Raw genomic sequence first — 27,956 nt, forward strand, 5'->3', positions numbered from 1 at the left:
CTCAGCACCACATCATACCTACTCCAAAATTGACCACGTAATTGGAAGTAAAGCACTCCTCAGCAAATGTACAAGAACAGAAATTATAACAAACTGTCTCTCAGACCACAGTGCAATCAAACTAGAACTCAGGACTAAGAAACTCATTCAAAACCGCTCAACTACATGGAAACTGAACAACCTGCTCCTGAATGACTACTGGGTACATAACGAAATGAAGGCAGAAATAAAGATGTTCTTTGAAACCAATGAGAACAAAGATACAACATACCAGAATCTCTGGGACACATTTAAAGCAGTGTGTAGAGGGAAATTTATAGCACTAAATGCCCACAAGAGAAAGCAGGAAAGATGTAAAATTGACACTCTAACATCGCAATTAAAAGAACTAGAGAAGCAAGAGCAAACACATTCGAAAGCTAGCAGAAGGCAAGAAATAACTAAGATCAGAGCAGAACTGAAGGAGATAGAGACACAAAAAACCCTCCAAAAAATCAATGAATCCAGGAGTTGGTTTTTTGAAAAGATCAACAAAATTGACAGACCACTAGCCAGACTAATAAAGAAGAAAAGAGAGAAGAATCAAATCGACGCAATTAAAAATGATCAAGGGGATATCACCACCGACCCCACAGAAATACAAACTACCATCAGAGAATACTATAAACACCTCTACGCAAATAAACTGGAAAATCTAGAAGAAATGGATAATTTCCTGGACACTTACACTCTTCCAAGACTAAACCAGGAAGAAGTTGAATCCCTGAATAGACCAATAGCAGGCTCTGAAATTGAGGCAACAATTAATAGCCTACCAACCAAAAAAAGTCCAGGACCAGATGGATTCACAGCTGAATTCTACCAGAGGTACAAGGAGGAGTTGGTACCATTCCTTCTGAAACTATTCCAATCAATAGAAAAAGAGGGAATCCTCCCTAACTCATTTTATGAGGCCAACATCATCCTGATACCAAAGCCTGGCAGAGACACAACAAAAAAAGAGAATTTTAGACCAATATCCGTGATGAACATCGATGCAAAAATCCTCAATAAAATACTGGCAAACCGGATTCAGCAACACATCAAAAAGCTTATCCACCATGATCAAGTGGGCTTCATCCCTGGGATGCAAGGCTGGTTCAACATTCGCAAATCAATAAACATAATCCAGCATATAAACAGAACCAAAGACAAGAACCACATGATTATCTCAATTGATGCAGAAAAGGCTTTTGACAAAATTCAACAGCCTTTCATGCTAAAAACGCTCAATAAATTCGGTATTGATGGAACGTACCTCAAAATAATAAGAGCTATTTATGACAAACCCACAGCCAATATCATACTGAATGGGCAAAAACTGGAAAAATTCCCTTTGAAAACTGGCACAAGACAGGGATGCCCTCTCTCACCACTCCTATTCAACATAGTGTTGGAAGTTCTGGCTAGGGCAATCAGGCAAGAGAAAGAAATCAAGGGTATTCAGTTAGGAAAAGAAGAAGTCAAATTGTCCCTGTTTGCAGATGACATGATTGTATATTTAGAAAACCCCATTGTCTCAGCCCAAAATCTCCTTAAGCTGATAAGCAACTTCAGCAAAGTCTCAGGATACAAAATTAATGTGCAAAAATCACAAGCATTCTTATACACCAGTAACAGACAAACAGAGAGCCAAATCAGGAATGAACTTCCATTCACAATTGCTTCAAAGAGAATCAAATACCTAGGAATCCAACTTACAAGGGATGTAAAGGACCTCTTCAAGGAGAACTACAAACCACTGCTCAGTGAAATAAAAGAGGACACAAACAAATGGAAGAACATACCATGCTCATGGATAGGAAGAATCAATATCGTGAAAATGGCCATACTGCCCAAGGTTATTTATAGATTCAATGCCATCCCCATCAAGGTACCAATGACTTTCTTCACAGAATTGGAAAAAACTGCTTTAAAGTTCATATGGAACCAAAAAAGAGCCCGCATCTCCAAGACAATCCTAAGTCAAAAGAACAAAGCTGGAGGCATCACGCTACCTGACTTCAAACTATACTACAAGGCTACAGTAATCAAAACAGCATGGTACTGGTACCAAAACAGAGATATAGACCAATGGAACAGAACAGAGTCCTCAGAAATAATACCACACATCTACAGCCATTTGATCTTTGACAAACCTGAGAGAAACAAGAAATGGGGAAAGGATTCCCTATTTAATAAATGGTGCTGGGAAAATTGGCTAGCCATAAGTAGAAAGCTGAAACTGGATCCTTTCCTTACTCCTTATACGAAAATTAATTCAAGATGGATTAGAGACTTAAATGTTAGACCTAATACCATAAAAATCCTAGAGGAAAACCTAGGTAGTACCATTCAGGACATAGGCATGGGCAAAGATTTCATGTCTAAAACACCAAAAGCAACAGCAGCAAAAGCCAAAATTGACAAATGGGATCTCATTAAACTAAAGAGCTTCTGCACAGCAAAAGACACTACCATCAGAGTGAACAGGCAACCTACAGAATGGGAAAAAATTTTTGCAATCTACTCATCTGACAAAGGGCTAATATCCAGAACCTACAAAGAACTCAAACAAATTTACAAGAAAAAAACAAACAACCCCATCAAAAAGTGGGCAAAGGACATGAACAGACATTTCTCAAAAGAAGACATTCATACAGCCAACAGACACATGAAAAAATGCTCATCATCACTGGCCATCAGAGAAATGCAAATCAAAACCACAATGAGATACCATCTCACACCAGTTAGAATGGCAATCATTAAAAAGTCAGGAAACAACAGGTGCTGGAGAGGATGTGGAGAAATAGGAACACTTTTACACTGTTGGTGGGATTGTAAACTAGTTCAACCATTATGGAAAACAGTATGGCGATTCCTCAAGGATCTAGAACTAGATGTACCATATGACCCAGCCATCCCATTACTGGGTATATACCCAAAGGATTATAAATTATGCTGCTATAAAGACACATGCACACGTATGTTTATTGCAGCACTATTCACAATAGCAAAGACTTGGAATCAACCCAAATGTCCATCAGTGACAGATTGGATTAAGAAAATGTGGCACATATACACCATGGAATACTATGCAGCCATAAAAAAGGATGAGTTTGAGTCCTTTGTAGGGACTTGGATGCAGCTGGAATCCATCATTCTTAGCAAACTATCGCAAGAACAGAAAACCAAACACCGCATGTTCTCACTCATAGGTGGGAACTGAACAATGAGATCACTCGGACTCAGGAAGGGGAACATAACACACCGGGGCCTATCATGGGGAGGGGGGAGGGGGGAGGGATTGCGTTGGGAGTTATACCTGATGTAAATGACGAGTTGATGGGTGCAGTACAGCAACATGGCACAAGTATACATATGTAACAAACCTGCACGTTATGCACATGTACCCTACAACTTAAAGTATAATAATAATAAATAAATTTAAAAAAAAAAAAAAAAAAAAAAAATTAAAATGACAATTACAATACAAAATTCTAAGAAATAGGAACTTATTAAAAATTGTATACTTAAGAGAAAAGAAAAATATTGCATGTGTTTCCTCTTAGAGTATTAGGAAGTCATTTACTTGAAAAAAATACAGAAACACTAAAACACAATATTGGATCTACCTTTCCTGGAAAAACAATAGAGGTGCAAACACACATACACAGACACACCCGCACACCCGCTCACACTCTCTCTCTTTCTCTAATTTGCTCCAGTGTTTTTTTCTTCCTGGAACTTCCAAAATCATCAAGAGGTCAAATTTACTTTGTTTCTAATTCCTTTGGCTCTTACTGTTTAAACAACCATCACCTTATCATTTATTACGATATTCCTTGATTTAGACAGTTAAATGGTTTATTACATAACTTTATAATGCTATTAGGTATCATCACTAATCATTTTATAATTTCCTATCTTATCTCTTCAACTGGGTTATAAATTATTTAATAAGAGCCTGAGTATTATTATGATTTTGGAGTCTCAGAGTTTACTGATTTAAGAAACTGTGCACATCGTATTTATTGAATCAATAAATATTGCTTAAATGAACTGGGATTTTTAATCTACATGATCAATGAGTTCTTTCTAAACTTCCTGTATTAACTCAGAGCAAATGCTTTCTATTCCTGAGACCATCTCTAAATCCTAAAGGTCCATCTCAAGCCCATACTTCTGTATGAAGCCTTCTAAAGCCCTCCAAAACCACAGACATTGACATTTTTAATCTGTACAGTTCATTTGGAAGTTTATCATGTACTTTTGGAGGATAAATCTTATATTTTAGTTTACTTAGTGCATTAAAACTTATATTTTCACATTTTGTAACCGTATTGTGAGCAGTTTGACAGCAGAAATACCACATTCTAAAGTCAGAGGCCTGGCTTGGAACCATGGTTCAGTCACTGACTGGTTATGGGACCTCGATATGATGCCTGGTAGGTGCTCCCTGAATGTTTGTGGGATACATGAATACATAATTTAAACCATCTGAGTCTCAATTTCTTCATTTATTAAGCAGGTGTAATTGTACATAACTTAGAGGAATGTTGTGAAGACTAAGAGACATACTGTGTTAAATACAATAATCTATCATATAATATGTTTATTTCAGGACATACTACAGGCATTTGCCTGCCTTTACGTCTTCCATAGACTTAGTGTGTTTTCTTTGTTAGGATTCCCAAGACACCTTTCTTTTTGCCTTTGAAAGAAAATAAACTCAATTCATCTTTTATTCCTTCCCTCATTGTACCCCATTTATTGCCTTCATGACATTTACCCTGATGCATATTTCTTGGTGTTCTTAGGACTTTATTGTCAGTGTGCTTCTCTAAACATCCAACCACACGGTGTCATTCACCTCTATGACCCATGTGTATCTTGGCCAGAGCCTGCCAACCCACTTGGAACTTCTTCTGAGGCTTATCACTTTCAGGCTGATTAAATATAGGCTGTACTCCTGGGTCACTTGTGTGAGTCACCCTCAGGATAACAGGAAACAACCTCTGCTGCTAGCCCAACCCTATGGTGAGACACCGAGAATGAATTATCCTTCCCTGGGAGGCTGTGTTGGAGGGTCCCTGGCAGGAGTTTGTGGAAATTTCCCTACCAAGGCCTAGAAGTGCATTTGCTCCCAAGAGAGGTCTATTAACTCCTTCAGAACAAACAGACTCATTCCTCAAGGACCATCTTTAGCAGGAGTGTTCTAATATTTGAATACATAAAAAAACCACCAAAGGAATTTGTTTAAAAATTCAGATTTCCCAGATCCCACTTGTAGGAGGGCTAATTTGTGAGGAGTATCACCCGGGAATCTGCATTTAACAATCCCAACTCTTTCCCCTGCCCATTATGTTGATGCAGGTGGCCCCAGTTCAGGAAGGGTTGTCAGGCTACCAATAATTCTTTTCTCCACATTGGCCAGCACTTTCCTTGGCAGGGCCACGTCAGTCCCAAAGCCACATATAATACTAATTGTGCTGGTAGGATGATTTTTTTTTTTTTTTTTTTTTGAGATGGAGTTTTGTTCTTGTTGCCCAGGTTGGAGTGCAATGGTGCGATCTTGGTTCATGGCAACCTCTGATTCCCGGGTTCAAGCAATTCTCCTGCCTCAGCCTCCTGAGTAGCTGGGATTACAGGTATGTGCCACCACACCTGGCTAATTTTGCATTTTTAGTAGAGACGGGGTTTCTCCATGTTGGTCAGGCTGGTCTCAAACTCCCGACCTCAGGTGATCTGCCCGCCTTGGCCTCCCAAAGTGCTGGGATTATAGGCGTGAGCCACCGCGCCTGGCCAATATGATATCTTTACTATTTGATTGGTTGCTTTGGCAACATTAATTCTAGCAGAACCAGAAGCAATCAACAGACTTAGCCTTTCGGATTTTCAACAGTTTAAAAGATAGACTCATGACTACCTAAAAATAGTTTCTAGCTCTCAATGACTTCTGGTATATGTTCAGGAAAAAAAAAATCAAGACATATGTGTAGTGGCTGGCAGATCTGAAGGGTCTGGGGACCATGGGAAGAACATTGTCTTCAGATAGCTAAACCAATGTTCTCACAATGTTGTGAGAAGTTGGAGTGGGTGGCAGGGCATTTGTCTGTGCAGCGCCAGGAACACAATGAGCCCAGCAGATTGCATCCTGATCTACACCCAAGTCTCACTGTGTTCAGCTCAATGATTTGTCTCACAAACAGTGCTGTGACTACTATGGTATCAGTTTATAGCCAAAACAAATTTAAATAATGATCAAAATGTGGTCAACTCTTTGAAGTTGAGAATACTATTTTACTCTCTAAGTAATTTCAAATTGTCCTTGTCCTTTCGTCATTCTATCTCTAGGTCTTTGCTGACTGAGTGTTCACTCTCTAAAATGTCTTTCTTTCTGCTTCTGTACCTGGTGAATTCCTACTTATTTTTAAAATTAAACAATTCATCCATGAAACCCTCCATAATTTCCAGGCAGAGCTAATTCTCCATGAGTCTTGTGTTTCTGCCTGCCTTGTGAGTGAGGCACCGGCTGTCCTGTTGGTCCTTTCTTTTTAAGAATGTTTACATGGCAAATAGCTTTGGAAGATAGATGTAATGTTTCTCTCTGAAGGAAATGGCAGATTTCCTTACCGTATGGTATGAAAGATGCAGGCTCCCTAAGCTCAGGGACCCTCCGCTGTGAAATACATCTACTGCTTGTCAAACATCTATCTAAAGTGCTCTTGTGGGAATGGTTGGGAAAAACGAACTGAAGCAAAGAGGATACTTAGGTTTGTGTCATGAGTAATAGAATTATTCGTCTTTGATGCTATAGTCTTGTGTCTTTTGCCAGCTTCTATGAAATTGTGTTAGATTAATTTGTTAGCCTGCTAAGAAAATAAAATTCCAAATCCTTCACAGTTCTTGATAAATGCTCCCCCTGTTGACTGCTTTTATGATAGTATTGTTCATCTTACTTGTTGAAATACTCAGTTTATATTGTGAGATCCTCAAGGGAAGTGGCTGTTTTATTCATCTTTATTCTTCCAACATCTAGTACATGATGAGCTCTCTCATTATATAATAGAAGGGCTTCTGGGCCCAGCGCGGTGGCTCAGCCTGTAATCCCAGCACTTTGGGAGGCAGAGGCAGGCAGATCACTAGAGGCAGGGAGTTTGAGACCAGCCTGGCCAACACGGCGAAACTCCGTCTCTACTAAAAATACAAAAATTAGTTGGGCGTGGTGGCAGATGCCTGTAGTCCCAGCTACCTGGGAGGCTGAGGCAGGAGAATCGCTTGAACCCAGGAGGCAGAGGTTGCAGTGAGCTGAGATTGCGCCACTGCACACAAGCCTGGGCAACAGAGAGAGACTCCATCTCAAAAACACCGGGGGAGGAGGAAAGCTTCTGCTTAAGAACAAAGGAAGCTTCATACGGCTGTTTGTTTCAAAGTTTAAAGTGACATACTAGTGAATGAGAAAACTGTCTGTTAGTGGTAGAAAGGGTTGATATGCTTTTGCTTGTATGTATACCTTGTGTGAATGTTTATAAATTTATAAATTTATAACTAGAGGAATTTGATTCACCTCAACTGACCAATGAATTGTGTTGAATTAAATTAAGTTATTATTTGCAATTTCTCCCTTTAAATGTACTTATTGAAAGTAAACTTCTTAGAATAGAGAAGACTAGGAGGAGTGAAAATGAGGGTGAAGTTACGAAAAAATCAGGAGCAATTTAAGGACACATATTTGGGGCTGGGAGAAACGTCCTTCAGAGAACAAGAAATGGATTGGTCCAAGGGAGCATTCTTACATCCAGCCAGCCCAACGTGCAGTCAGGATCTCCCCACTAATATTTTTCACCTAATTTTTACCCCTACTTATTTCCTAATGGTTATCACTTATCTCCCATGCCTTTTCTGATTCAATACCATAAACAACAAGAACATATGACCCAGGATCAGAATCGGTACTTACCCCAACACACATCCATAATGAACATCTTAGCATTCTTTTCTGCCAAAGCAGGAATCAGTGTATTAACTTAGTTCTCCAGCTACCCATACTCATCAAGAGGAGTTGATATATGCATTAAATCAATATGCCATTCCAGACAAATCCCTCAGAAATAGTTCTGTGGAATGTGGTATACATAAATGATAAACCCACCCAGAAGGGTAACTCTGAACTAATGATAAACCTAGGCACCAGGCCCAGAAGAAGTGCAAAAAGTAATTTTCAGAATGAAGAATCAAACTCCCATGGAGATGAGCACCATATTCCATAAAAAGCACAGATACCCTTGACCACAGCAGCTCCATAGCTCTTTGACTCACCGTTGTCCTTTGCCCTGTCAGCTGCTTTTTCCTCAAAGAGAAAGGAGTGAGGTGAGGCAGGAGGATTTACTGTCCTGCCTGCTCACCATGTAACTAAGCCATAGTCCTTGAAACCCAACCGTTTATTCTCTCTCAAGGGTTCTTTCCCCAGAGTAGAACTTATATCCCTAAGCTGTACCAACACTCCCAGCATAGCTCCAGCTCTGTGATTACCGTCTCTCACTGCGTGCCCCTCAAGTTTCCCCGCAACACTGGTACTTGGCCTGTTACAGGCCTACACAATCTAAGTCAATCTCTCTGTGCCTTCAGTAAGGCTAATCTGATTTAATTCATCCATGGTACTATACTTTTGCCATAGGGCCTCACTCTCCTCAGAGGTTACAAGAGTATTTTAGCAACAGTCTTCCAAATGAAAGGCCAGAAGCTTTGTTGTCTGCTCAAAAGTGTGAGTCTTTGGGGACGGTTCAGTATAAGCAGGATTATCTCTGGATTGTGTAGAAGTTTCACTGAGTGAGGAGGAATAGTGGAACAAAGCATTTAAGAACTTTGGCTGTCCCATCAGATGGACTGCGTTCAAATCCTAGATATGCCACTTATTAACTGTGCGGACTTCAGCAAGTCATTTGGTTTCTCCCAGTTTCCTTTTCTATAAGGTCAAAATGAAAAGTACAGCAAATGAAGTCCTGCATTATACTTGGCATACTGCCTGGCACATAGTAAGTACTCAATAAATATTAACTTGTCTCATTACTTTTATTATTACTTATGTCACATCTCATTTCACATCACAGAAATAGCAACATATCTGACAGTATAACCTATCCAGATGGATCCTTTTCAGGAAGTCTCCTCCTTAACATTTCTACTGGTTGCTAGAAGGCAGAGATCTTGCCATTTTGTTTGTCCTTTCTTTTCCGATGGAATATCACAGTATAATTTTTTAGTAGAGCCTACAAAAATTGTGGATGATGAATGTGAGCTTTTTCTATATTGTTGGTTGGCCCAATGCTTTCTTTGAACTACTTGGGAAATCATACAGATACAAACACTTGAAGATTTAAAATTTGCTTCTCGAAGTTTTACTTGATCTGCTCAGACAGCTATGGTGCCAGATAAATGACTTTCGGACCAGGACGGTCTTTTTCTTTTATGACAGAGCTACCATCTTGACATCTGAATCTGAAATCCTAGTAGCTTTTACCTCTTTTTCTTCCCCTTTTGCTTTATTTCATTTTAGGAGTGACCTTTTTATTTGTAAAAGTATCCTTATAAAAGAAATAAATGTTCACTGTAAGAAAGCTAAAGCAATTAAAACATACAAAAGGTAAAAACAGACGTTCACTCTGCTCAACAATAATTCCACTTCCCCTGTATTTCCCTCTAGGCTTTTCTCTCTCTCTCTCTCTCTGTGTGTGTGTGTGTGTATGAAATCACATATAGAAGTGTTGGTATAACTAAACAGTAATTTACTTTTTCAAGATAATGGAGTAATATTCTAGATATTGTGGCAGACACTGCCAGTTGCCCACTCAATGTCTATTACCTTTTCTTAACTAACAGAAACTCCCATTTTGTTCAAAGCAGCCTTGTATCCAATTCAAAAACTACTTTTCCTAACCTTACTGACAGCTAGGGATTGTCTTGTGACACAGTTCTAGCTAATGAAATGGAAGCGGAAATCTGCTGAAGATTTCTAAAGTTTTGCTCTCCTGAGGTAGGTGCCATCCCTGCCTCTTCATTTTTCCTTCTGCCTCCTACCTGAAAGGAAAATGAAAACCCAGAGCTGGAAACTCGTGACCACTTAGTGATGACCAAAGCTTCCTGTTAAGGAGCACAGAGAAGAAATATAGGAAGGAGCTGGGTCCCTGATGAAATTTGTGGTGCTTTACACTGAGTTCTCCCTGGGTTTCTGCCCTTTGATTCCTTGTTATAGAAGCAAAGTACGTCTTATTATGTATAGCAGGGCCACAGTTGGGTTACAGCTATGCAGAGACATTGATCCTTACAGCCCTCTGAGTTGAAATGTAAAAGAGAGGATGAGGGGGCCTGGGAAGAGAGGTCCTTGGTTGACTTCTTCAGTCCACAAATAGTCCTCCCCTCCCATACTTTATTAAAATAGAATTGTGTATGAGTATCTCGATGTAAAAAAGAAATTAAACCTGCATGTGTAGATTTCTGTATTAGATTTGAATCAATCCTAATTGATACAGCTATTGGTCTTCATTTTCCTTTTTGTGCTACAGAGTATCTTAACTATCTATTCATTCATATATATAGCATCTTCTTTATATATCAATACAGTATTCTGTGCCATGGATCTACTATGGCATGGCATTCTCTACATGATAGTAGTTCATTTTCTTTTTTCTTTCATTCTCTCTTTTTTCTCCTCATTTCACCAATACTGCACTGAGTATTTCTATGAGTATTTGTGTACTTCTGTAATTTTCCCTTCAGAAAAAATTTACAAAACTGGAATTGCTTGGTGAAGAATATGTATCATTTAAGTGTTTAACTGCTCACAGATACTGACATCATCAAATTGCCTTTCAAACTGATACCAATATACATTTCCACCAATAGTAAACCTGCTTGTTTTCCCAACCCTACCCATTATGAGTTGCAATCAATCTTTTTATTCATTATCAGTCATATTTTTTCTGTTTTGCCCTCTTTGGTCTGAAGGTTGAAAGGAGAGAAAAACTAAAGATTGAGATACCTAAAATCTTCATCCTGTCATATGACTGTAATATGAGAAAAACACTAGAGGAATACTAACCATTAAGCTCTATCTCCTAAAGAGCTTATGTGGCACTGAAGTTTTCAGGGGAAACTTGGAAAAATGCATTTTATATTTCTGGGGGGAAAATTACCAAATGTAGTTTATTGCCAACACCATTTGGTGTTGCAGAGAAATGGGCCTTTTCTTACAATGTTGTGGTTTATATCAATTGGTGTTAACATTTCATAGTAATTTAGCAATGAGAATTAAACATTTAGAAGTGCATCCATCTCTATTTCAATATTTTTAGAAAGCTGTAATAGTCATAAAACCAAATATTTATTTACAAGGGTGTTTGCTACAGCATTACTCAGAATAGAAAAAATAATCTAAAAATAAAATTTGAAACTACCAATAAGTACTTTATTAAATAGTTTATTTGATACCCACACATTTGATACCCATTGTATTATTTAGTAATTTAAAGAGTCATGTTTAAATGATAATTTTTGAGCAAGAAAATACTTCTGAAAGATTGTTAAGAGACAAAGGAGGATACACAAGAACATATATATATAATATGATACCCTTTTAATGGTATATATGGAAGATATTTACACCAAAATATTCACCGTGAGTATACAAGATATGACATGGCTTAGATATGTGACTCTGCCCAAATCTCATGTCAAATTGTAATCCCCAACATTGGAGGTAGGACCTGGTGGGAAGTGGTTGGATCATGGGGGCAGTTTCTCATCAATGGTTTAGCTCCATCTCTCTTGGTGCTGTTCTCATGAGAGAGTTTTCATGAAATCTGGTTGGTTAAGTGTGTATGTGGCACCTCTGCACCTCTCTCTTGGTCCTGCCCTGGCTATGTAAGATGGGCCTGCTTCCTGTTTGCCTTCCTCCATTATTGTACATTTCCTAAGGCCTCCCTAGAAGCCAAGCCGATGCCAGCATCATGCTTGTTGTACGGTCTGCAGAACTATGAGTCAATAAACCTGTTTCCTTACAAATTACCCAGTCTCAGGTATTTCTTTATAGTAATGCAACACACTAATACAAGATGGTTGAGATCGTGAATGAAATTTTATTGACTTCCTCTCCTCTTTTTTAGTAGTTTAAAGTTTTATACTTTAAATAATTATTCCTTATGCAATGAGACAAAGGATATATTAACGAAATAGCAAAAAGCTTAAAAATAGTAGTGATCTTCCTTTAAATTTCCTAGGGAAGATGGTGTGGCCTTTTTATTTTCACATCACACAGGTAACATGCCACAGTCATAACAATTTTTGAGGGAAGCATATCTCACACATGAGCCTAAAAACTCAGTCACACGTGTGAGATACAAAAGAATCAATGTGTTCTTTTGAGAAATATAAGTAAGTTTGAGAAATACAAGTAAGTTTGAGAAAAACCTGAAAGCCTAATAAATAAGTACTAAAGCCATGCTAATGAATAAAGAGACTCAACATGGAGAAAATGTCTACAAATTTAATGAAAATTCAATAAAATTTCAAACAAGTTTGTGTGTATGTGTATGTGTGTGTGAATGTGTACATGTAGAAATTAACAAGATGTCTCTATAATTTATATCAGAAATGCAAAAATCTAAGAATAACTAAGATAATATTACAAAGGAAAAACAAACCTTACTGGTTTATACACTACTAGGTATTAAGAAATGTTGTAATTAAGCAGTTTCAGTGTGGTACTTGTGCAAGAATAGACACACAGACCAATGAAACAGATAGAGGGTCCAGAAACAGACCTGCATATTCAAGGTCACTTGATTGTTGGAGTGTAGTGGGGGAACGGAAAGGATGCTTTCAATAAATGATGTTGGGTCAAGTGGATATACATATTGGACAAAAGAAATTTTCATTCCTAATTTTTGTTTTCACTGTAAATAGAAATTAATTTCAGGTGGACAGATGGTAGACTGAAATACAATAGGTAAAACAATGAAGTTCCTAGGTTAAAACTTAGAAGAATGTCTTTATGACCTTGATGCAATCTAGAAGCACTAACCATAAAGAAAAAGAGACACATTGGAAGACATTGTAATTAAGAATGAGAGTCCATCAAATCATATTTTTAAGGCAGTGATAAGACAAGCCACAGAATGAACAAAGATACTGCAATACAGATATCACCAAAAATTTCATATACAGAATGTATATTTTAAAACTCCCAAAAATGAATAGAAAAAAAATCAGATAACATAATAGATAAAGTAGGCAAAATAAATGAAAAGACACTTTACAAAAAGAAGATATTCAAATGACCAACCAACATAGGAAAAGTGTTCAACTTGATAAGTTCAAATGCTAATTGAAACCAATATCATTTCACAATTACAAGAATGACTAAAATGAATAAGACAAGCAATCCCAAGTGTTGGTGATTTTGTGGATCAAACAGAACTCTCCTAAATTCTTGGTGGGAATATAGGTTGATATAAATACTTTGGAATACTATTTGACTGTTTCTAGGAAAGCCGACCATGAGCATTCTTTATGACTCGGCAATTTCCTTTGTGAGCGTATGTCCAGAAGAAATGCATACATATAATTACCGTAAAGCATGAAAAAAAATGTGCATGGCAGAATTTTTTGTGCTAACATCAAACCAAAACTAACTCAAATGTCCATCAAGAATAGAATGAATGCCTAAATTGTGGAATTTTCTTACAACAACAGAAAAATAATGCTACATGTAACATATATAATTTTCACAAATATAATGTTGAATAAAAGAAGCCAGCATAAACTGTATTATTTCACTAGTGTAAATAAAAAGCAGGAAAAAAGTAATCTGTGTGTTGTATATGAGCATAGTGGCTATCCTTGGAAGAGTAGTGCCTGGTAAGGGGCATAAAGGTACTGATAATGTTTTATGTACTGATTTACATGCTGTTTATCTAGTATGTTCACTTGTAAAATTTCACTAAGCTGAACACTCGAATGTGTGTTATACTTTAATAAAATGTATACTTTAAAAGAAGTTGCTAAAGGAATCATTTGTATGTTTATATCAAGTTACCTGGTGGAAAAATTAGTTAGAACATTATTTAAAAGCATTTTTTTAAGTTTAAGATAAACCTAGTTGCCAAAAACCCAATGTGGCCTCAAACTTCTATGTGTGTTGAAGTCTTAAGAAGTAGACAGGATACAGGTTCCAAACATATTTTCTTCTTCAAGTTTCCTGATCTCTGACTTGGCTCTTCCAGTAAGTTCTTGACTTGGCCCCTCTTGGTAATTGTCTGATTTTGGTGCTCTGGTCCTTGACTTCCTGCCTGACTCCAGCTTGGCTCAGCCCCAGTGTGTGATGCCAGGTCCCAGTTCATGACTGACTTTTTGTCTGAATCGACTCATGGTTTCATCTCCCCAGTTTTTGTCTCACACCAACAGTCTCTGATAAGCTTCCAACATGGGTTGATGAAATCACTTTTCAGATAAACCTTGAGAGAAAAAATTAAAATATTGGAAAAGGTTTGTTTTATAGACAAGAATAAATTTTCTCTCCATTATGACTTGTATAAAAGAAACAAAAGCAGAAACAAACCTTTTGCTTTACTGTCTTTTTTCTGTGATAGAGATTATTTGCTTTGTTAGAAACAAAAAGCAAAGAATCACAGAAAAAAGATAGTAAGGCAAGAGTTGTAAGCACAGATGCCCAAAGAAGCCAGGCAGACTTTCTTTTAAAGGTTTAACTTTTATATAAAATGAACTTTTCTATTAAAAGAAAAATAGATGATTTTTTCCATTTTTTTCTAGAATTATATAGCTCTCAGTCTAAGTTTGTAAAACAGAGAAATATATGCTTACTACATACATGAAAAATAACAGTGCAAATACTTATTAATAGTAATTCCTTTTAGGGCAAACGTGGACTCTAGTAAGTTGTAGAGCCTATGCCTTATCTACAGCAAGTAGCTGCTATTCTCGTCCATGTGTGTGATACTGTGGAGAAGTGCAGAGCTAATACAAGAAGAGATAGAACCTATGCTTTTAGGTAAAATCTCCTAGTTTGTAAATTTTAATTAAAACAATTTAAAAGTCTGTGAATGTCAAATAAAATATGCTTGGAGCTGGATTTAGCTCAGAGACAATTAGTTTGTAACCTCTTCTAAGGGCTAGTTGTATATTCAAGATCTCTTCATTAAAGAAATTCCAGAGGACCCCTCACGATGAAAGTAACTAGAGATTTCAGTGTCCTGTACAAGTCTTGGACCAATCAAGGAAGAGTTAATGTCAACCACTTTTTTTTTCCCTCAGATTCAGAGACAGAATCAGATTTAAGCATATTAGCCCATTCATTCATTTATTTATTAACTCAACAAGCATTTATTTGGCAGCTGCTCTTTCCAGATGTACCTCAACTTGTTTCAATTTAAATTATTTAATTAATTTCAAGTGGAAAACCAAATGAAAACAAATTCACAAATAACAAAAGATTTTGCTCAAATGATAGCCCTAGGCTTAAGTTTCAAAACCATGACCGCTCTTTGGAAAAATTTCTGTGCATCAATTGGCTTTTATGGTAGTAATTTAGAGGTTATTCAAGGAATCTAGAAGAAAATTAAAAGCCTCTGAAAGCTGACGTTTCCAACCAAAGTTATGTGTTTGCTCAATTCAAATTCAAAATAGAGTAATAGGAGAAAAAAGACTCAGTAGGCACAAGCAATTAAATAAATGAATGCATGCAGAATGATATTTAGAAGTGAAAATAGCAATTAGGGCTAAGGTTCTAAGGGTCAAGGAGAGTTTTAAGAGCAAAATTTTGTACATATCTAAGTGGTCTCACTATTCCACTTCCAAGTCTATTTTTGTTTTAAAGGGAAAGGCATAAAGAATAAAACATCAGTCACACCAACTTTTTTTTTTTTTTTTTTTACTTTTTTTGTGTGTGTGTGCTTTTTCTTCCCTAATAGGAGGAGAGATGAGATCACTACTCTTTTCTCTTGTTATTGTCTCTGGGATCTAGTTTTTCCTTCTATAGGCCAATCTTTAATAAATATTTTTCTTCTCACAATGTCACTTGAAGAACCCAAACACTAATTCTTTTAAATGACAGTGATTATCCTTTTATGCAACATCAATTCTCCAAGCTACTCGGGGGCTTCCCAGAGAAGATGTTGAAGCTGCCAACTCAACTCTCATTGAGTGGAGTCACTGCGAATTCTTTCCTGGAACCAAAGTGCGTCTTTTCCGAACTCTGTTTACAAAATTCAATTTCTTCACTCTTCAGTTCCAATACAGCTTCTGACAAAGAAAAATGAGCACATTCTTTAGCAATTCCAAGGTCAAGATCATGGGACAAAAGGGCTCTGTGGTTTGTTTCTCCTTCCCAATATCTTGTGCAGATGAAAAAGAACTGGTAAAGATGAAAAAGGGCTGGTAAATTTCCTTATAATAAGGTAGTCAAACTCATGTTTGATTCAGAGAAAAAAACTGTGGACTGTATTTTGTTTGTTTAGCCCTCATCCTAAGTAGAAAAGAATGGAAATGCTTGGCAAGCTCTCCCTGGCAAGCTCTCCCTGTCTGCCCGTAACCTTCCTGAGCCTGTATTCCTTTCTCCATACCTGCTTCTCCTGGCCTCACATCTGCTGATTTATGAGTATAGGATGATGCCTTGGTGACAATAGGATATGGCTCCCTGCCTCCTAGATTTCTCTGCAATGACATTTTCTAGAAGACAGTCTCTGAAGGTTACCTAGCATGATTTTTTAAAAGTCCTAGATTTAGAGTCAGAATTCTAGCTGGATAAATCAATCTCTATAGCTATAGTTTCCTTATCCGTATGATGGGGTTAAATATCCACATCACACAATTGAAATAAAAATTAAATTAATTGAAAAATATAAAATATCCAGAATGGTGCTTTGTGCAAAGGAAGTTCTCTATCAATGATGGTTGAATCTGAATTCCTAACAGAAATGGTATCTTGAACATTGATCATGTATCATCTGCAAAACTTCAAGAGAAGAGTCAATGCAAATTATCCATAATATGTCTCTTTTCTTTCTCCAAAAAGAACTGAATATGTTACAATGTTAGTAAACTAAACACAAATTATTTTGTCAAAATAGACACAGACTTCCAAGTTGTATAGTTAGTAACACTATCACTGGAAAACTCACATTTTTCCCCAAAAAAACCAATACAGGCTTTGAAATTCCAAATCCAACTATTCAGAAAATTAATATAAAGGTCAACATGGGACAATCTTTCTAGTTAAAAATACTATTGATTTTTTTCCACTCAACCATTTTAGAAATCTGAAAAATAGGTTTACTATATTTTAAACATTCACTTTGGTCTATCTGGTTCTTTCATGGTTAAAAGGTTATGGGATCTGGTCAGGCTTTTCTCTGGAATCAAGGATCGTTGTCTGAGAAAGATCAAAACAGCTCACTGTCTTGAGAGACTGACAGTTTGTCCTCTTCACTGAGCCTCTGCAGGGAAAACTGCATACATGTACTTTAAAAACATTCTACTGAAGTACAACATATCTGCAGAAAAGTATGTACATCCTAAGTGTTCAGCACAACAACTTTTCACAAACTAATCACATCTGCATAACCAGAACCCAAATAAAAAATCAGGATAACAACAGGATCTCAGAAACGCCCCCATGCTCCCTCCAGCACTGCCCATCCAGGGTAACCTAGCAGCATAGAGGAGTTCCCCTAGTTTTTGTGTTATATAAAATGGCTCATACAGTATGTGCTCTTTTTTGGTCTGGCTTTTTTTGCTCAACACCATGTCTGTGAGACTCCTCCATATTTTTGCATGTATCTGTAGATGGATGTAACATTTCATTGAGTGGATATATCACATTTGTTTACCTATCATGCTGATGGGTATTGGGGATTGCCCCCTCACACCCGGTTTTTGAGTTTTACAACTAATACTGCAATATGCATTTCAGTGATTGTATTTTGAGGAGCATATCGCATGTTACTTTGTTGGTTATATACCTAAAAGTGGAATTGCCAGATCAAAAAATAAGGATGCCTTTAGCTTTAGTAGATAATAAATAATAACTGTACAAAGTGGCTATTTCAAAATATACTCTCAACTGCATTATATGAGAATTCTGATTGATCCACATATTCATTAATCCTTACTATTAGCAGTCTTTTTAAATATTAGCCATTCTTGTTTGCATATAGTGTTATTATATAAAAATCTCATGTGTATTTATTTTCAAATACATTTATTTGTATGAAGAAAAAAGTGATATATCATCCTGATCCTGAAGAAGTGCAATCAGAGAAGGAATTTTTAGAATCAATAACCAAACTCCCACAGAGATGAACCACCATCATATTCTTCACGCAGACATTTGAGCACAGCACAGCTGTGAGCTATTGGTCACAGCTTAGAGCTTTTGAGACCAAGGCTTAGGTAGGCTGAAGCCACAAATGAGTGGGTTAACTTTCTATGAAATAATTATTTTCCTCTTCAGAAGTGGCATACCTAATGTTTGCTAGCAACCTTGTAAATAGAGGTCAGCCATTCTTAAGAACTGTGGAATACAGTAGGTGGATGGATCACTGCAAAACCATCAAGGAGATCACAAAAACTCATAGTTATGAACTCTATGATTATGTAATCTCTATAAAATTCACCATTATATACTTGACATAGAATTCATTTTACTCTCTTGATGTACTTATTAAGCATGTAGTCTGGAACCCAGCTCTCAAGATTTGTTCTGAGTCTACACTTACTAGCTGTCTGACCTTGCCTAAGTTTCTTAGCTTCTCTGTGCCTCAGTTTCCTCATATACAAAATGTAGATAATAATAGCATCTACCTGAAATGGTGTAATATGGATTAAATGCAAGTTAAATGAGTTATATAAAGTGCTTAGAACATGTCTAGCACATTGTAGGCATTATACAAACATTTGCCATGATTTCATAGTATTACAGCATTAAACTATGTTCCATCAACTAAGATAACTCCCGAGTGGTCCTTAAATCTGGTATTAACATGTGGGCAGATTCTCCTCCCAGAGAATTTTATAGATAAAGAAGGAGAGGTTACCAGCCTTAAGCTGAATCAGGAGTCATGAATTACCAAGTCGACCACGCTGATAAGTATGACTTCTGAATCTCTTGCATTTGTGAGATTCTCTAACTCTGAAATTTAGAAAGCCAGGAAGTGAGTTTTTGAACAAGAGAGATGGTTTACTATCTGGGCTTGCTGACTTTTTAATCTCTGAACTTCTTGCCTGTTTCAAAGTCTGGGGATGAAATAGAGCATTTAACCCAGATAGAGAAGAGTTATCCTTAGAGACCTTTTCTAGAAGTCAGTTGGGAAATAAAGATTAGTCTGTCTAAGCAGTTGTATCTGTTAGGATGAAATAATAGAAAACCCAACTCAAAATGACTTAAATGATGACGGAAAATTGTCTGTGGATAATCAGGCTTCAGGCATCTTTTGATCAGTGCTTTAACCCTATTTCTCTGAAATTAATTCAGCAATATCCTCTTCCATGCCTCAACGTGGGTTCCAGAAAAATCATGGTTACATGCTTCCTTGTTCACATCCAAGGCCAGAGAGAGCATCTCTTCCCAATTAAACCAAAGTCCTAGGCAGTACCACAACTGGACCTGCAAGATTGACTCTTAGGCAAGCGTTATGGTGAAGAGGACAGAAATGACTTAAGTGGCCTAATATAACCAGGGTACACCTTGGAACTTGGGATAAAGTAAATCACATCTAAATCTCAATAGTGCATGCTTGGAGAAGTGTGGAATCAATATGGGGATGGATAGGGACAAAAATGATGTCACTTCATAAGAGGAGGTTGTAGCATTAACATAGATGTGGTGGATTGAGATAAGAAGTAAAGAGAAGGGTAGGCGTTGGGGCCCCATAAAGATCATACCTGAGACTGGTTTTATTTAACCTGTTCATAAAATAATTAGGAAGAAAGAACCAAGATTGGAGATTGGACGAATCCTCCAATTTGCTGATAATACTAACATTCTTATAGCAAAACACATAAATTGGAAATAAACTGGGCTGAGCTCCCATATTTGGTACTTGGCCTGTACTTTACCAGAATGGATCCAGGCAGGCCTAAAGAATGCAGTGAATAAACAAGATTTACACAAGGTCTCTGCCTAGAACTCAGTCTTTTTGCAGCACTTTTCCTAGCTCCTGGCCATAGGAATAGAACTGGAGGAGGGGCTTTGGATATTTCCTCCCAAAATACAGACAGAGGAGAGTGGACCTGACTACTGGCCACTTTATCTCATTCGAGATGGAAAGATTTGGAAATTCAAAAAACAAAATTATTTCCCTGGCCATTTTGTGCTAATAAGTTTTTAAGTTTCACTGTCCCATTATACATTTTAAAATAATTTAAATAATAAAAAATTCACTATCAGAACGGAGAAGATTAGTATGACTCTAAAATACCACAGCTATATTTTGGAAGGAATTTCTCAATACACAAGCAGACATGAGATTTTCTCTATTGCTACTTGTTTTTTGGTGAGTTGGATCTCAGGAGCAGAGTTGTAGCCATCATTGTCTTCACTTTATGCCATATTGTCATTATCATTATTGGTCTATTTACAGACATCTTCCTTTTGTTTACATTAATTTACTTAACATTTATTTATTCATTCATAAAATTTATGTTGCCTTGGATGCACCTGTCCTAGTTGCTGTTTAAAACTCTACGGTTTGGATCTCACACATTTTACCTCTCAAATCCCCCAGTGGTGAACTTACAAGTCACCTGTAATTCCAAGCCACCAAGAACAATGCTGAGATTGACATCATTGTACATGTCCCCTTTTGGACCTGTATGCAAATTTCTTTGGGACATGATCTCAGGAATTGAACACTGAGTTATAGGATCTGAATATATTTGATTTAATGTGGATGCCAGGTTGCTCCCTAGAATGACTGTCTGTTGCTGTCTGCATGAACATCAACCACACAGAAGCAGTTGTGATTCTATGCCCATATATGTGCCCACGTGTAATATTATCCAGCTTCCTAATTTGGCCAGTCTAACATGTAAGGTGACAGTTGATGTTTTTTAATTTGAATTTTTCCAACTATTAATGCATTTAGTTCTTCATCTGTTTTTGTGTTTCCTCTCTTGTAATTAGCTTGCTCATCTCCTTTGTCTAGTAGTCTATTATTGTTTTTCTTGTTGATTTGCAGGAGCTTCGTGTATTTTCCAGATATTAATCCCTTACAAGTTTTAAATACCAAAAGCTTCTTATAAGCATCCATATTTATGAATTATTTATAGTACTCATTTAATATTTCTAAATTTGTGTTGTGTCCAAAATCCTTTTTCACTCTGTTTCACTTATACCTGCTCTTTTTTATTATTGATCAGTCTTGTAAATAAATAAGAATGCTATTTATAAAAGGATAAATGTAGTGAACTAGAGTCCTATAAATGTATCATTTCTTCTCAAAATAATTTCCAAGTTTAATACAATTAATTGAAAATATCACTAGATGATTTTTTAGAAACCTGGTAGAATGATTTCAAAGTTCATCTGTATAAATAAAGATAATGGAGTAGTTAGGAACAAAATTGAAAAATTAAAACAGTGAGAATTTACCTCACAGGTATTAAAATGCATTTGAAACTACCAAAAGAAAGAAAGAAACAGAGAATGGCACTGATTCATGACTGAACAGGAAGATCAGGATAGCAATTAAAATAATTTGAGTATATGTACTCACATATACATTAAAGGAAAATGACACAACAGCAAGAAAAGTGTAAATTATTAAATAAATGAGATTGAAAGGCAGTATAGCAAAGTGCACCGTGGACTCTGGAGCACACCTGCCTAACTTCAAATCTTGGCTTATCTATTTACTCTCATTATTTTTCACCTAAGGTTAGTCACTTCACTTCTCTGTGTCACTGTTTCCTCATTCGCAAAGTGAAGATTATTAGTTATTACATGAAAAAAATGCTTTGAACAGTACCTGGCATATACAGAGTACTATTTAAGTGTTAGCTATTATTTTTCTCTTTTAAGATTCCAGATTAACATTCTATTCATTTCCTTCTTTGTGATTCAATACAAAATCACAAAAAAGGGACAATGAAACACAGAATCTTTAACCTAAGCCATTACAGAAGAAAGACTATCAAGTGTAGGGAAGATCAAGCTAAGCTTTGAAATGCCACTGAAGGAGAATACCTAAAGCTGGCAGAGAAGGGGCTCCAAAGAAAGTGCTACCTACCACCCAGGAGGCAAAGTCAGCAATTCTTTGTTCGGAACGGGGCATGAGGGCCAGAAGCTGAAGTTTCCTTGGTCTTCTTTGGCTCCATGGAAGAGCAGAGAAGAGATAACTGAAGGGGGACACACACAAACCCACAATCTTTGTAGGAAGTGTCTGTCAGTGAGACAGGGAAAGGAGAGAGACTAAATTCTGAGCAACTCTGACATTGCTGTCCTCGTTTTCTGGGGAGAAGTTATATTAATAACTAAAAGAATTCTCTTTTAATGCTCTTTTATTAGGATTATGAAACACAATAGGACATTAAAGACCATTAAAAGACCATTAAGACCGTTAAAAACCATTAAGACCATTAAAAACACATTAGATGTATGTTTATTTAACAAACACAATTTTTTGATTGTGTTTGGCTTTTAGTTATCTTCACTAAATAAAGCCAAACACAGATAAAGATTTTTTTTTAAAGCAGTGTAAAGAGAAAGCACAACAAAACTAAGACCTAATATATCTGTATTATCAAAAAAATGTAAATAGGATAACACTACCTACTGCAGGGACAAGTTGATTTTTAGGCAAAAGACATTAGAAGAGACAAATAAGTGCCCTATCTAATGATAAAATGTCAAATCCATGTAGATGAATAATAGCATCAATATTCATAAAGTGAAATTGTAGAAAACAGAAGAAATAGAAATATAGTCATAGTTGAAGATGTTAATTTGTTATCTATTGACCTACAACAGGACAAATTAAAAAATCTGAGAAATAGAGAACAAAATAATTTAATAGATTATATGTTCATACACATTCACAAACACATAAACATTCACAGAATTTGTATATTTTTAGTGATTATGAAACACAATAAGAGATCATATATTAAGATACAAATAACACTCAATAAATTCCAACAAATAGAACAGACACATGATATTTCCATAATATAATAAAATTACAACATAAAAACAAAACTAGGGGGAAAAGCTTATCACCTGGAAATTAATTTTCTTAAAAAGCCCTCTTTCTTCAAATCTAGGAACAAAATGAAAGTCAACACCTAAATGACAAAATACCTAGAAAATATTAGTGAAATTTGTCTATAAGAGAACCTATGGCGATATAGTGATTCTGCTCAGAGTGGGAGAAAATGATGTTGAAGAATTCAGATACTTGGAAATAAAATTTTTTAACCTCTTAATCTGAAACAAAACAAGTTTGATAGGGATTGAAGGATTAAATGTATTAAGAAGTTGGAGAGAGGCTACAAAAGAGACATAAAAAGGAGTATGATGGAATAGTATATAGCTGACAAACACTCCCACTGAAAACAATTAGAATAGAGAAAAACTAGCAGAAAACATCTGCTTTAAGTCACCAGAAAGTTTTCAAAGTAACCGGAACCTAAGACAAAATACAGAGAAGGGATCAGTGCAACAGAGATGGGCTGCCATTCTGAATCCATTTTTTCATTCAAGGCATTTGCTGCTGAAAGAAACTGAGTATGCAGATAGAAGCCTCAGGCCACCTACCAGGAAGGAGAAAAGCCAGCAAAGCTTTTGGCTGACTCTTTGGGTTAGACTAACAAAAATCAGAGACCTTGAGGGCCAAGAAATCGCCTTAAAAGGAAAGGGTAGCGAACTGAGTCCAGTGTTCTGCTATCTTTCTCCTTAAGACATTTGTTGAATTCTGAAGTTGCACATGGAAGGAGGCTAAGAAGTTGAACAGAAAACCTCTGAGAAGCAGAGAGGCATTAGGGCAGTTTCCAAGTGTTGATAAGACAGCTAGAATACAGGATCCACCTGTGGCAAGAGATCCCAGAGACCAACCCCGGATTTCAAGTAGGACACTGGGAGGCCATATTGTGTTAACAGAGTCCCTGAGTCCCTGAGAAATAAGCCCCTTGCCTACCTGGTGTTCAGTCTCAGGGGTTAAGGGGTAGCCGCTATTTCCTGGTTACTTGAGGTTTTAGTCCTAGTGACCAGTTGTGATAGCTAATTTTATGTGTCAGCTTGGTGAGGCAATGGTGCCCAGGTATTTGGTTGAACACTAGCCTGATTTGCAATTAGGTGTTTTGTAGATCTGATTAATCTTTACAATCAGTTGACTTTACAGAAAAATGGAGTGAGCTTCATTCAATCAGGATTTAAGAGCAGAAACTGAGGGTTACTGAAGAATAAGCATCTTTGCCTCAAGACTGAAACGTAGAAATCCTGCCTGAGTATCCAGTTTGCTGGTCAGACCTACAGATTTTAGACTCAAGACAGAGGCTTTCAACTCTTGCCTGATTTTCCAGCCTGCTACCCACACAAGACAGTTCAAACTTACCAGCCCCACAATCATGTGAGCTAATTCTTTCAATCTCCCCCCCCCTCTCTTTCCTACCATATATATTAATATATGATACACATCATACATCCAGCCACCAGTCCCAACAAGGCCTTCACATAAAGGAGATCCCTTAAAACATGTCTGAATTCTGAGGGTCCACAAATAATGGTACTTTATCAGGGGAAACTCAATATATCACTTGTAACTTACAAACTCACTGAAGGCAAATTTGTTAAATGAGACTGAGAGTACCTTCGTTTCAATATGAGGCTGTGTTAGGCTGTGATTAAACAGGTCAAATTGGGCACTTTTAAATGACGTATTTAACAAACCCATTTGTTGTAGCTTAAAGGACCAGCTGTAGACACTTCTAATATAGCTGCTTGAACCAGCTGCAATACCACAATGATTATTTTCAGGTTGAATTGCTTATGTTTTAGCCTAGTTTATGAAACATTTTAAGGTCTTAATTTGTATTAAAGATAACATTCATTGTATTTAATGCCAGAGCCCACAGAACATATTGCAGGGATGGATTTAATTTAAGCTAAAAGTCTTTAATTACTGCATAAGGAACCACCATGTTGAGTGCAGAAACTGAACTTGCATTCTGGGGCAAAATTTCCATGACAGTAATAAATTAAAGCTGAAAAAGTGCCAATGTTTCTCTTTAATTACTGCATAAGGAATAAACATATTGAGTGCAGAAACTGAACTTGCATTCTGAGGCAAAATTTCCATGAGAGTAATAAATTAAATTAAAGCTGAAAAATGCCAATGTTTCTTTATCGAGTCGAAATATAATATTTGTTTTGAAGGCATCTATGTTTTGTATTACGCACCCTCTTCTCTATCTTAGCAGCTGTAACTCAAGTATGTCAGTCATGGGAAGACCCTTTTGGACCTCTGTCCCCTCTCTCCTTTCCCACCTTCCCCCACACCACAATCTCCTCCATCAGCCTCTCACAGTCTTTCTCATCTTCAATATATGAGATGGGTTCTACTTAACAGCATTTTCAGATCAATTAAAATGAATGGTATTCACATTTCAAACAATACACTAAGTTATTAATCTCTCATTCGGAAAGTCCATATTCAGAAAATTGAAGTTAGCCAAAATATATTTTCATTAATATACTATTTTTCTTTGTTAGAGGTAGGATTCTAGCCCAAATATAAGTTCTCTGAAGGTGAAAACTTATTCATTACTATCCAATGAACATTTGAATTTTCCTCTGTAATACAGACAGGACTTTATTATGGATTTTAATCACTGTACACCATAGTTTTTTATCTTTTAGAAGTATTTATTTGTGATAGAAATACATGTAACATAAAATTGACCCTCTTAACTATTTTTAAATGTACAGTTCAGTAGTGTTAACTACATTCACATTATGTGCAACCAATCTCCAGAACGTTTTTCATGTTGCAAAACTGAAACTTTGTATTCATTAAACAAGAAATCCTTTTATCTCTTCCAAGTCCCTGGCAACCACCATTCTACTTTCTGTCTCTATGGATTTGAATATGCTAAGTATCTCATATACGCAGAATCATATAATATTTCGCTTTCTGTTACTGATCTATTTCACTTAGCATAATGTCCTAAAGGTTAATCCATATCATAGGATGTGTCAGAATTCCCTTTCTTTTTTTTTTTTTTTTTTGAGAGGAAGTCTCCCTCTGTTGCCCGGGCTGGAGTGCAGCCATCTCTGCTAACTGCAAGCTCCGCCTCCAGTTTTCACGCCATTCTCTTGCCTCAGCCCCTGAGTAGGTGGGACTACAGGGGCCCGCCACCATGCCCGGCTAATTTTTTTTGCATTTTTAGTAGAGACGGAGTTTCACCTTGTTAGCCAGGATGGTCTCGATCCTGACGTAGTGATCCGCCCGCCTCGGCCTCACAAAGTGCTGGGATTACAGGCGTGAGCCACCGCGCCCGGCCAATTCCCTTTCTTTTAAAGGTAATTTTATAAATAATATGCCATTGTATGTACCTGAGGAGATTTTTTGTTTTTATTATTATTTTTCATTTCAATACGTTTTTGGGGAACAGGTGGTGTTTGGTTACATGAGTAAGTTCTTTAGTAGTGATTTCTGAGATTTTGGTGCACCCATCACACAAGCAGTGTACACTGTACCCAGCCTATAGTCTTTTAGCCCTCACCTGCCTCCAACCCTTTCCTCCAAGTCCCAAAAGTCCAATGTATTATTCTTATGCCTTTACGTCCTCATAGTTTTGTCACACTTATGAGTGAGAACATAGGATGTTTGGTTTTCCATTCTTGAGTTACTTCACTTAGAATAATGGTCTCCAATTCCATCCAGGTTGCTGCAAATGCCATTATTTCATTCCTTTTTATGGCTGGGTAGTATTCCATGGTGTATATATACCACATCTTTTTAATCCACTTGTTGATTGATGGGCATTTGGGCTGGTTCCATATTTTTGCAATTGGAAATTGTGCTGCTGTAAATGTGCATGTGCAGGTGTCTTTTTTGTATAATGACTACTTGTTCTCTGGGTAGATACACAATAGTGGGATTGCTGGATCAAATGGTAAATCTACTTTTAGTTCTTTAAGGAATCTCCACACTGTTTATCATAGTGGTTGTACTAGTTTACATTCCTACCAGCAGAGTAAAAGTGTTCCCTTTCCACCACATCCACACCAACATCTATTAGTTTTTGATTTTTTGATTATGGCCATTCTTGCAGGAGTAAGGTGGTACCACATTGTGGTTTTGATTTGCATTTCCCTGATAATTAGTGATGTTGAGCATTTTTTCATATGTTTGTTGGCCATTTGTGTATCTTCTTTTTAGAATTGTCTATTTATGTCCTTAGGCCACTTTTTGATGAGATCATTTTTTTTTTCTTGCTGATTTGTTGGAGTTCCTTGTAGATACTGGATATTAGTCTTTTGTCAGGCACCCCATTTCATTAGCCATATTCTCTTTATTAGAAGTGAGTTACTAGGTCCTGCTGACACTCAAGAAAGGGAGATTACACAAGGACATGAATATTAGGAGGCAAGGATCAGGAGCCCTTTGTAGAGGCTGCCTACCACGGTACCCAAACATGGTAACAATAAGAGAGCTAGCATTTAATGTGGGTTTACCACTTGCGAGGAAAAACACACTGTACGTATTATTCTCACACAGTCCTGTGAGGGAGGTAAAGTTATTAGCCTCATTTAATGAATGAGGAAGCTGAGGCCAAGAAAGGTTAAATAATGAAAGTCCTACAGTTTGTGTGTCGCATCCTCAGGCTTCACAATGTGATAATCTTACTCCAGATACCATGTGTTT

General features: G+C 36.9%; 1 non-coding gene across 1 annotated transcript; it reads right to left on the reverse strand.

Annotated features, from left to right (window-relative positions):
* Positions 1-12,324: 12,324 nt before the first annotated feature.
* On the reverse strand, positions 12,325-12,425 carry LOC123567027 (small nucleolar RNA U13). Its single transcript, XR_006689735.1, has one exon. It is a non-coding gene; the product is annotated as a small nucleolar RNA U13 (small nucleolar RNA).
* Between the last annotated feature and the right edge of the window lie 15,531 nt (positions 12,426-27,956).

Source organism: Macaca fascicularis, chromosome 9, assembly GCF_037993035.2.
Source record: "Macaca fascicularis isolate 582-1 chromosome 9, T2T-MFA8v1.1".
NCBI classification, from domain to species: domain Eukaryota; kingdom Metazoa; phylum Chordata; class Mammalia; order Primates; family Cercopithecidae; genus Macaca; species Macaca fascicularis.